We start from the raw sequence: 12,342 nt of genomic DNA, 5'->3' as shown, positions 1-12,342 counted from the left end.
TATCCCTATCAGTGCAATAGGCTGGAATAACGCACAGTGTAGTGATACAACTGAACAACCTATTACTAAACTTCTTGTATCATTAATCTCATCGACCAAAATATAATTTGACAGTGATCATTAACATTTTGCCCCACTCCAACACATGTGGAAAATTGAGGGTAATGTCATCACTAACAATATTCGCTGGGGCCAGATTTTTCAACCCCTTTGCAGGAGAGAACAGATAATCTGAATGGGAGATAGACAGAGTTTGTGACGTATGTGTCTGTTTATATTCATTGATTTGCTGAGCTATAATTTACAGCAGATAAAGTGCACCATGCTTACGAGGTCAGTTACATGACTCTTGACAACTGTAGGCATCTATGTATCAAATACAAATTAAGATAGAAAACATCTCCATCATCCCAGAAAAATTACCTTATGCCCCTTCCTACACATTTCCTAGGCCCATTACATGGGCAACTATTTTCTGACTTGTACTTTGGAGCAGTTTTTTCTATTCAGGATCTTAATATTAATGAAATCATTACATATGTTTTAATTTACGTCCAGTTTCCTTCAATCTCAGAGTAATATGTATATAATAGGTTGTTCATATTGGCATCATTAGTCTGATTGTTTTACTGCCTGATATTATTTCTTCATACGAATATGTGACAGTTTGCATATATTCTCCTCTTGACAGACATTTAAGTGATTTACATTTGTGGAATAGTATGAAAAATGTCGCTCTCAATTGTCACATACATGTTTTTATGCAAATGTAAGTTTTGCTCCCTTTTTTCAAATTACTATTATTTATATTTCTTGTCATGTCACTTTGGTCTGAAGTTCTAATGTATCATACTAAATTCTAGCATTGTTTTTGAATTTGTGGAAAAATGACTAGTCTCACTATTAAATTCAATGTCTCATTTATAATTATCTATAGTGCTCTAACAGAATAAAGAAATTCCAGCCAATCCTTACTTTAATGAAAATTTTTATGAAAGTTTTGCTGAATTGTGTCAGTTTTACTTGATTTATTGAGATACTCATATTTTTTTCTTTTTCTCTATTAATTTGACCAATTACCATGATTTATTTGTTAATGTCCAATCAAACTTGTACCTCTGGAACAAACTCAACTTGTTCAGGGCATATATTATCCTTTCTATATATTGCTGGTTTCTATTTGATAAGATTTATTTTTTTGATAATGAACAGATTCTTCCCTCATAGCTCTCAGAGGATCCAAGTTAACCGACACCTTAATCTTGCACAACTACTTCTCCAAATACAACTGAAATCTTATTTTACATGCAATCAGATCTTCCTTGACTTATCAATGAGTTATATCCTGGTAAACCCATTATAAAATGATTATATCAAAATTTGAAAATGTGACAGCTCACTGTCCCTCTGTGTCTATGCAGGCATCTATTGCTTAAACCTATCCTTTGCAAATATGCTGATGAATGGTGGGGAATCCAAAAATGCATTTAAATTGCCTCAACTATTGAATATCATACTGAACAAGATAGGTTGCCCTACCTTAAACATGCTCAGGATACTTATGCTGCTAATAGAGTACCCTGTATAAGACCCTTGTTTACACTCATGATAATGTGACTAGCTGGAAGTTGTAAATTCATTGGCTGCCCAGTCTGGGAGTATTATACTACCCAGAAAAAGGTCAAAATTCAATATATGAACTATAGTGTCTACTGACTGCCTGTTGTTTTCATCCCATTGTCAAAAAGTAGTTGAACCATATTTAATTTGGGGACTGTACTCATAATTTTCATAGATGTAACTTTTTAGTCTGTTAAATAATGAAGAAAAGAAACATTTTTATGTTAGGTTTATCTTCCTGCAAAACTTAATATTTTGAAAACTAAAGCAAAAATGAAACAGGAAAAATTTAGTTTCTGTTTCATCTTTAAGAAAGGTGATACATAATAATCTTCAATAGATTGAAAACTGTTGTGGTACAAAGAGGTTTCTGTGCAAATATCAAGGGCTCAAACATGATACTATATCATTTCCCTTCAAAAATGAATTGAAAAGGACTGGATTGAAAGTTGCTGAGAAAATTTTTAAACAAAAGGAAAAATGTACTTTACAGGCTATTAATGTCTATAAACTCAGAAAACCTTATATTGCTAATCTTGATTATATACTCTGAGTTACACATTACTAAGAATATTAAGGCAACTTATTAAGTCAAAATTTACTGAACAATAAGATCTTGTTGAAAATTTTTTCTTTTTAAATTCACAGTATTGTTTTTCATGGAGAAGTGGAAGTTAAAAATAGAATTTTCTTCTCTTTTTATCATTTATATTTTGCGAAGTCATATCCCATTTCAAATTGCCAAAAGAACCATCCCTATACATTTTTACCGGATAAAAATTACATCCCTTTGGATTTATTATGCTCTGACAGCTATACATAAAGTTGAAATAATGGGATTTGGCATCTGAGAGCTCCTTAATCTTCTTTCATCAATATAGCTATAATAATTGAAAATGCCAAGTTAAAATGATTGCTAGCTACAGACATCTGTCACTTATAATCATAAAAATTTGGCTTTGATTACTAAATGTATGCATCACTTCCAAGTCTTTTATAGAAAGCATAATTATTTGCAATCCCTATAAAATTGTGTATCAGTTTATAGTAATTATATATATAACAAAATATGACACTAATTTACAAAAAAGAATTTAAGATATACATCAATATAATTGCAAATATGTAACACTTATTTATTGCTGGTAAAATATACCCTATGGTACTTAAATAATTTGGAGAACTAGGCAATAAAATAAGTGACAAATCTATGGTTTTGGGAAGAAGAAACCTCTCCTTTGTCCATTATATCCAAATATATTAATCAGAAAATAAAATAAAACTTTGACATAAAAATTCATGAATCCAAGTGAGGACTTTTGGGACTGTTTTAACATAATTTTGCAATCTTTTTTCGTGTCTTGGTTTTCTGCTGTTTAAACATAGTATCTTTTCACAATTTTATGTTGTAGCTTTGTATTACTAGTATAATTTCATTTCTTTAACATTTGTTAAAATTGACTTCATGGTGAAAATGACTAAACCAGACTTTTCACTGGCACCCAGAAAGCAAACTATGACCCACAAGAATGTCTTTGCATGAAGGCATTTATTGTACTAATGGCCACCAAGGGAGCCAATAATCTGGTTAGCCCCTTCATAAAACAGGCTCCATGACTGGTGGAAGTGCTCTGATTATGAGGGGAGTGGGAGAGGGAAGTATGGGGTTTCCCACAGCCAGGCAGTCGAGGTGACATGAGTTTAGTTGCCTGACTTTCCCGAATGGGTGTTTCTGATGCCACTATGAGCCTGAGAGAGGCACAGAGAATATTTACTAGGGATGTAACACAATCAGTTTTTCAAAATTTCCAAAAATGCAGTTGGAACAATGTAATGGCTCATCATAAAGAGAGAGTAGGGGGACTACAACTGGGGTGAGTTACCCAGGAGTTAGAGGATGGAGCAGAGGGAAGGGAATGCAAAGGGTGGTTAGTTTAATATGCTCATTTTGCATTTTTAGTCTAGGGGAGTTTGTTGTAAAATGGAGGGGATCCAGCTACAATAGCACAAAATACTTGATGTGTTGACTATTTTATCATGGGCAGTTAGAAGACATATTTATTCTCCTGTTGTGTGTCAGCATATTTTAAAAATGTGCATTAGGTTAAGTTGGTGAATAGTGTGGTCCAGGCACTCTATAAACTACTGGGTTTGAGTGTACTGCCTCTGTTAATCACAAACAGACGTATGTGGCCTTCTCAAACTACATTTGTGGAGGTCTCCATTTTTATTTTCAGTTCTTGAGGATTTTTCATGTAGCTTTGAAATTTTGCTTTAGGTGCATGAACATAGGAAAAATTAGAACCCTTAGGTCTCTTGCAGAACAGATCACTTTAGGATTATATAATGACTTTTTTTAAATCCGTGGTAACATTCCATGTTCTTAAGTATTCTTTGATAAATATTAATGCCATGAATTATGAATTGAAGCTCTGTTTTTATTAGTATAGACCTGATACACATTTTCCACTAATTTACTTATAAGCTTACTTTGGTTTTCTATCCACAGTTGAGCGAGCCCTTGAATATAGTATAATGTTGCTTTTTAATTTATTTACTCATTTTGATACTCTTTGTCTTCACTGGATATTTAGACAATTTATATTTAAGGTTATTTTTAGAGGTAGAACTGAAATCTACCCCCTTCAGAGTTATTTTCTATTTAATTCATCTCTCTTATGATTTTCCCTCTCTGTTATCCATCATTTGGACTGAGCACTTTTATGAAACCATTTTGTCTTCCCTACTCATCTATTATTTCATTTTTTAAAATATGTAATTCATATTCCATAGCTGCATTCTTTTAAAATGTACAATTCAGTTTTTTAAAACTGGTTTCAGTTTATCAAAAAGTCATGCAACCAATATCACTGTCTACTCCCACATCACCTCAATTGATATAAAATGAGGGCCTCCCTGGTGGCATAAGTTGTTAAGCATAGCATTGTGAAGCTACCTGCAGCTTCTGCAGCACAAGTTTGATCTGAGCTGGCCAGGGAGCTACCCACATGGTGCAGCAGACCTCTCCTGTCTAGTCTGCTGCTCCCCTCAGCAGTATATGTCTGTCAATCTGCCTGTTCTGTTCCCCACTCTGTCCCCAGTGAATCCTCTCACCCCCAACACTCTAGCCTGTACCCCAGTTCTTGCATATATAAATAAATCTTAAAAAAATAAAATAGAAAAATAAAAGGAATCACCATATCCTGCAACATTCACTCCTCGCTTGGGCATGCCAACAATCCTTCACACTCATAGAACCTTCTAGATTTCCAGGAATATGTCAAAGCCTCTAAATTTTCCTTAGATAAAGAGTATACATCAACTTTTAAGAGTTTTATCAGCTTCCTATTTACCACAAATGTTTTTCAATGATAAATGATCACCACAGATTATTTTCAATAACCATCTCAGAGAAAAGGCTATTTTTAGTAAATGAGTTGTGAGGTAGGGCAAATAAAAAGTTATGAGAATAAGAGTCTTCCAGATGGGTCAGAGTATGATCACCTCTGGGGATATGATTATGGGGAAACTCCAGACCCACTCTGCCCACTTCAGTGGCCTGTTGCCATAATTCACAACCAAAAGCCTTTGAAATTTAATTTTTTAAGCTACTGAAGATCTGGCAAAAGAAGTACTGAAATTGGCTGCCATAAAACTGGTCTTACTAAAATCAAGTTATTTTGTTCTTAATTGAATGTTTCTCATTAATAGATTGTTGAAGTGGTTAATTTCTAGATTCCTAAAAATTTAATGATGACTTTTTTCAGGATTTTTGTTGCTTTTATGAAGGTTCATATTTCCCAAGGTCATATTCTACCGTTCCTTCTGACACCACCAAATCTATTTTCTCTCTCTTGTTTTTGGTGTTTGACCTGTAGTTTCCATCTATAATTAATTAAGCCTATAATAAAATGAAATTATATCTTTCTAAAGATAGCATAGAAATTATATCTTTCTTGGGGCAACATACAATTCTTTTTTCCTAGTTTTTATGCTACTGTCATGTTTTTACATTTTTATATGCAATAAACACTATTGTTTTAATTATGTTCTCAAAAATTTGAAAATAAAAAGGAATTTTATAAATTAACTTTGTTTACGTTATCACCAAGATGAGAAGTACACTTCAATTCTGCCAAAGTCAATTTCTCTCTGATATTAATATCCTTTCTGCTGGGAAATTTTCCTTTAATAATCTGATAGGGAAGATCCCCCTAAAATTAATTCTCTCAGCTATTGTGTTTCATATCTGTATTTTCCCCTAATATTTAAAAAATATTTTAATTTACTACATATAATATTTTTGGATGGCCAATTTAGTTTCTATTTCAACACTTTAATATATTAAACCATATCATAGACTGTTTAACTTCTGATAAATGTTTTGAGAAACAGCATGTTTCCCAAAGTTATTAGACTCTCCATTCTGTTTTTTTTTTTCCCTTTTTGTTTCTGTTTGAGTAATCTCTATTAACCTAACCCCAAGTGCACTTAATCTTTTTTTTTTTTAAGGTAACATTGCTTTACAATACTGTATATGAGTCAGAAACACAGGTTTCCACATTTCCAGTATATGTTACTGTTTTCTTTCCTTGTTTGTTTGAGATTACTGACAAGCCAACAAAAAAACATTGTCTCCTTTTGTTATTTTTACCTAGCATTTACATTTTATTCTTTTTATGGTTTTCATCCCTCCATTGAAATTACATTTGTCCATCTTTCCCATTAGTAACTATCACCCCTTGTGATAATTCCAACATACGTCTAAATCTGGTTCTGTTGATCACTTTAATTATAGACAGGTTTTTTTTTTTAAGCTGCTTTTCTGTGTCTCTCAAAGTTACTTGTTAAAGTTAAAATTCTTATGTTGAACAGCAAAGAGTGAAGTAAATAGGTTTTATGGCAAGAATTTGGCATACCTTTCCTTTAGGGTTTTGAGGGGGGAATTGAGTTTTCCTAGTTTAGGAATTTTAGCTGTATTTGGTGTTTGCTTATGCTAAGATTTTCTTAATACACCACAGAATGCACCACCCTCCTCTGCAGTTGTGTTGTATTTAGGCTGTATTTTGCTTCAGGGTTTTATTCCCCAACTTTGCTCCACCCCCACTTGAGAACTTCCCCTGGTGCTGCTTACTGGCCTCTGCACACTCCCCTCTCTCACAACAGGAGAGGAGAGTTCCTTGGAACTCAGTGTTTCTGTGCTTTGGGAGAGGAAAGGGGATGGGTCCAGGTATGCTCTGCTGTACTTAGTAAATTTCAATCCACAGCTGTCACTGTATCAGGGATTAGGGGCTTCTCTGTGATCTTGCCCACTGCCATCTGCAAACCTGTGTGCAGGATGCATCCATGGTCTTCAGGAGCAGGTTTTTCTGTTCCCTCCCACAAACTATAATAGGATGTTACTAGTGTCCTAAGGTTGGCAGTGTTCATTTGCTCTTGACTTTTTAATTCATGGTTTGATATATGGGCAAGAGAGGGGAGAAAGATGAGGCATGACTTAAATTCTTCCCTATGGTGACCCACCTCTCTGAGGCCTGAACCCTGAGTTTTCTTTCTCATATCCTTTGGTTTCTCCAGGTGAGTCCTATGAAGAAAACACTTTGAGTTGGTTTAGTATGCTGACCTGGGTAGTCTATGTTATTTCAATAACCTACATTCAATTTTATTAAAATTTTTAGGTGAAAAGTGATTGCTCAACCCAGCAGCATCTGCCTTAGTTAAGAAGGTCATGGCAGCTTGTCTTTTTAGATAATATCTGTCTTTCTTCAAATCTCAAGAGAACTAGTTAGCCTATGATTTTTGTGCTCCAGTGGGTTCAACAAAGATACTGCATTTGCAGATTTGTGGGATAGGGTAGTGGTGGTTAATGATGAAATCCGTGCTATATCTACTTCCCTACATCTTAAATAAAAGATGAACATATATTGAAGATTAAGTTATAATAGTTCTTTCTATCATCCTGGTCTTTACTCATGTTTTCAATGACTCCTTTTGTTATCTTTATACATATTGTATATAAGTAATTCATAGTCTCAGATCATTTTAACATTTTAATTTTATTTGTTGGTGTTCTTAGTGTATTATTACAGCATCGATCATTTTGTACATATGATTTGAGTGACTGACTCAAATCATAGCACTTGATTTGAGTGACTGACTCAAATCATAGCACTGCCTTTGAAAACTAGGGTGAATTACAATTAGAAAGGGGTCTTTGGGTAGAAAATGATCATTTGGGAAAATAGTCATTTGTTTCCTATCCATGAACACCTCATCTACAGATGCACTGAGGATACCTCAGATATTCAGTGAATAAAACAATTCCATTAAGTGAGAGAAGACTAGAAAGAACACAAGATCAAATGTTCTCATTTAAGGCCATGCACTTATACAACATTTATTTGAACCCCAAAATATAAGGGAACTGTAGAAATAAATCATGAAAGACCATTTACCCAAAAATAATTGAATAAACTGGAAAAGGTTATGATGCCTTTAAGGCACAATCATACCCACTCATGGGTCTCATAAGTAAATTGATTTCAGATATAGAAAACTGAAGAATATTTCTGTACATACAAGTTGCAATTTCAATTTAAACTGGGTATTCTAAAATGATTTACCATTGATAGCTTGTTTGTCAATACTAATTTTATCTATCATTTAATTCAAAGAATATCTTTTCAAATTATAATGAAATGATCTTTCTATTGTTAGTTTCATTTAGTAATAATGTGATATTTAACATTAATTTTATTATTATTGCTATTTGGTTTGAATCTTTTAACCTTGATCCTTATTTCCCTCTTTTTATAATAAATATTCTAGGAACCAATTTAAGTTGACAATATATTTTTTTTTCTTCTTGTTCAAAAATAAAATCTATTATTTCACATTTTAATAATAATTATAGTTTTTGTAAGGCCCTCACTTTAAATAAAAGTAGTATTCTAGCTACAACTTGATATTAATTCCTGGAGTTTATATTTGTTATTTTCTAAAAACAACACTGAACAATAAAAGATATGTTTTCTTCATTAGAAATACACAATGTGATTATTTTTCTTTCAGATTCTCACTCATTTCTCTATTAATAAGTCCCTAAACAAATTTATATTCAAGGTTTATTGCTTGATTTTCATCTCATTGTCAGAATATAATTTTATAATTAACACTTACAGCCCTTTTTTCATGTACTTAAAAAAGACAACTCTTTGTCTAAACTTTCATCTTTTAATAGATGTGAGGGAAAGTTTCTCTTTTTATCTTGATGATGCAGGATTTTTATTTTTTTCTTTGAATACTATAATTAGTTGAAAGAATAAATTTTCACAAGTAGGAAAATACTGTGTATTTCTGTGTTAATTTATATTGCAGATAGGTTTTTAAAGACTGCTTTCCTTATTAACAGTTAAAGAAAATAAATGGAAAGGATAGCAACTTAATTGAGAATTCTTACATAAATAAGCATTATTAACATTAGACCAGGATTCTTATATATTTACTTGCAGCTTTTTTATATGCCCACTGTCAAATTTTTCTTTTCTAAACTCAAGCAGGATAATTTAAAGAACTTTTTGCACTCCTCCTGATTCAAAATAAAATGTTTAAATGTAAGAGTTGTTGGAAGCCTATTATGTCTCTTGGTTTCCTCATTTTTTGCTATGCCTTTATACTTGATTAAAACATTACAAGAGCAAAGAGGTGAGATTCTTCCTAGAGATATATTTCATAACATTTGGTTGAACATTCAAATCACCTAGAGAGCATTAAAAATGGTCTTTGGCATCATCTTCTCCCCAATCTTTCCATTTAATTAGTTTGTGTTATTCTAATAGATAGCCAAGGTTGAGAATCATTGCCTTGGTATAACACATTTTCATATGTAATCTTCCTAATAATAACCAGGAATCAAAATAATTCAAGATAGGGAATTTTTCTAATTTTTATTTTCTAAAATTTTTGACATTTTACAATGAGCTCATATCATTTTTCTTACCAGAGGGAAAATAACAAGTAGTTTAAAGATTCTAAGCTAGGGGTCAGTAAGTCCTTAAAATAAGGAAGATAATAAACACTTGAGACTTGCAGGCTCTATAGTTTCTGTGACAGTTGTTAAACTCTGCCATCGAAGCATGAGAGCAGCAATAGGTAATGCATAAACAAATGAGTCCTATAAAATTTCACTTACAAAATATGCAGCTGGTCAGATTTGTCATGCAGGTTGTAGTTTGTCAGCTTATATTCTAAATTATTAATAGCCTTAAATTTATATAAATTCAACAGGCAAATTCAAATCTCATACTTGTGTATGAGATTTTTATGATGTCCACTGTATTTCTGAAAACAAACTATTATCTAGCTAATTTCTCGATAGTTCTATGAGTGTGTCTACTCTTTTGCTTTTATTGGCTTCTAAAACAATATCAAAACTTGTCAACTGAGAGAAATAAATTATCTTTCTATTATCTCTATCTTAGATATCATACTCCAATTAAAATAGTAAAACATGAGATTATTTTCCCCCAAATTAGCCATATTTAAGAAACACAAAGGTGAATAAAAACCATAATATACATGGTAGACAACAAAGAAACCACTTCAGCCATTAGCATTTTCCTATATTAAAATAATCCTGCTACATCTTCTTTTCTTTTCAAAAGTTGATATAATCTTTCATTTGAATTAAAATACTTACTTTAATTATTGAAGTGACAGAATCAGTACAATCTCTATAGGATCTATACTAAACTCAAATAATTATCTATCTACGTATACCTCCACCTTATATTTGTTCTTATAATAGCTATATTATAAATTTCTTCTACCTAAATTTCCATTGAATGAGCCAAACATAGAATTTCAAACATACAGTTGCTGTCATCTCCCTAAAATGAAAATATTTACTCAGAAAGTGAATATCTTATTTATACAATAACATATTTATTACATGTAAATATAGGTACATATATATTATGTACCTGTTACAAACACTTGTGTTTAGAATCTATCTACTTATCATTGTTAGATTAATTTTGTTGTGTATATAGACTTAAACATTTCTTAGTTTAATTAGTTAGGAGATGAGAGATTCTAATTGTTGGTCAGAAAGCATTCTAAGTCATGAATACCCACCAGCTATCTTAGACTTTTTCACCTGATATTTGCTTTGTCTGATATCACTACCCTAGATTTCTTTCCTTGTGCTTGCAAGATACAACTTTTTGTTACTTTTCATGCTGCTATTTTCTGTCTTTATATTCTCATTGACATTATATTTTTAAGTTATTCTTTTTTATTGAGTCTGAAAACATCCTTTTAATTGCAGTGTTTTGCCATTCCAGTTTGGGGCAAGAGGTACTATCTGGCTTTTAGTAAACTCCAGATATTATTCCTTATATGCTTTTCAATATCCCTTTCTCATTCTTGGGTAACAAGTAATTTCTTACATAAAATGCACATTGATTATTTTCATATATTAAGGATGATTGCCTTTTGTTGTTGGTTTCCTGTATCTAAAAACCATCGCTTTATATATTCCATGGATCAGCAAGCTATGGCCCACAGGTCAAATTTGTCAATTCTCACACATATTCATATAGTACATGATTGATTTTGAGATATAATAGCACAGTTCAGTAGTTTCAATAGAAACTTCATCTCTCACAAAGCTGGAAATATTTTCTATATGGCCCTTTTCAGAAAACATTTTTCAAGTCTTTATTGATATATTTTCTCGTTACTTAAGGTAGTTTTCACACAGAAACATAAATCTTGACACCGCTACTGTATCTTGTCCAGAAACAGGATTAAGTTCGTTCTTTATTGACACATTCTTTGTTTCTGAACTCTTAATACAGATTGGTGTTAATCTCTGCAAGTATTTGAAAGAAAAACGATCTATGTGTATGCGTTTTCAGGTCTATAGGTAACCAATTTCAACACAGGAGACAATCTTATACCAATAGATTGATTTTTTTTTTTTTAGGTGCTACGCCTTACACTGTGTCAAATTTCTTACTGTCTGTAGAGATTCTTAATATTCAAAATGACAGACAATTCTATGCTATTTTACAACACTTAATCTTCTAAATTCTGTTTAGTTGAAATTTGATTCTTGCTTTTTTTTGAGGGCTTTACTATTTGATTTTGTTAGTAAACTTTTATATAAGTACAAAATGATACATTCATTTTTTTCTTAATTTTTTTAATTTAAAGAAATCTCAATTTTTCTTAATTTCTAACCTAACATTAATATATTATTAGCATATTTTATATATAATTCATTTATCAAATATTTTTTACTTTCTGAAAGATTGAATGTAAGTCTAGTAAGGTCTGTACCACAATTAAGAAACCCTTATAACTGAAAAACAATGCTATCATTAATTGCTTTTCTCCACCCTTTTTTGGTCTAGTTGAATATGAATACTAAATTTCTAATACTTCACCAGAATGTTCCTTGAGCAATTTTCTCTGAATGATTAACTGCTGCTATTTTTAATGATCTTTCTTTATTCACCTCCCTAATTTCTATTGCTGATATAAAATCTTGGGAGGAGTCCATGTTATTTGTCAATGAATAAGCATATGCTTTAAGTATATTCTGCTACCGAAATAACTTCACCTATTATATTGGATGCTGATTTTGACTATCAAACATTAGAGAGACAAAAACTTTCTACTAAACTGCTTTCCAAAAGTATAATTATAATGTACTTT

Source organism: Talpa occidentalis, unplaced genomic scaffold (assembly GCF_014898055.3).
Source record: "Talpa occidentalis isolate TD23 unplaced genomic scaffold, MPIMG_talOcc4v2.1 talOcc4.9, whole genome shotgun sequence".
Lineage (NCBI taxonomy): Eukaryota > Metazoa > Chordata > Mammalia > Eulipotyphla > Talpidae > Talpa > Talpa occidentalis.
This window is presented reverse-complemented; position numbering follows the sequence as displayed.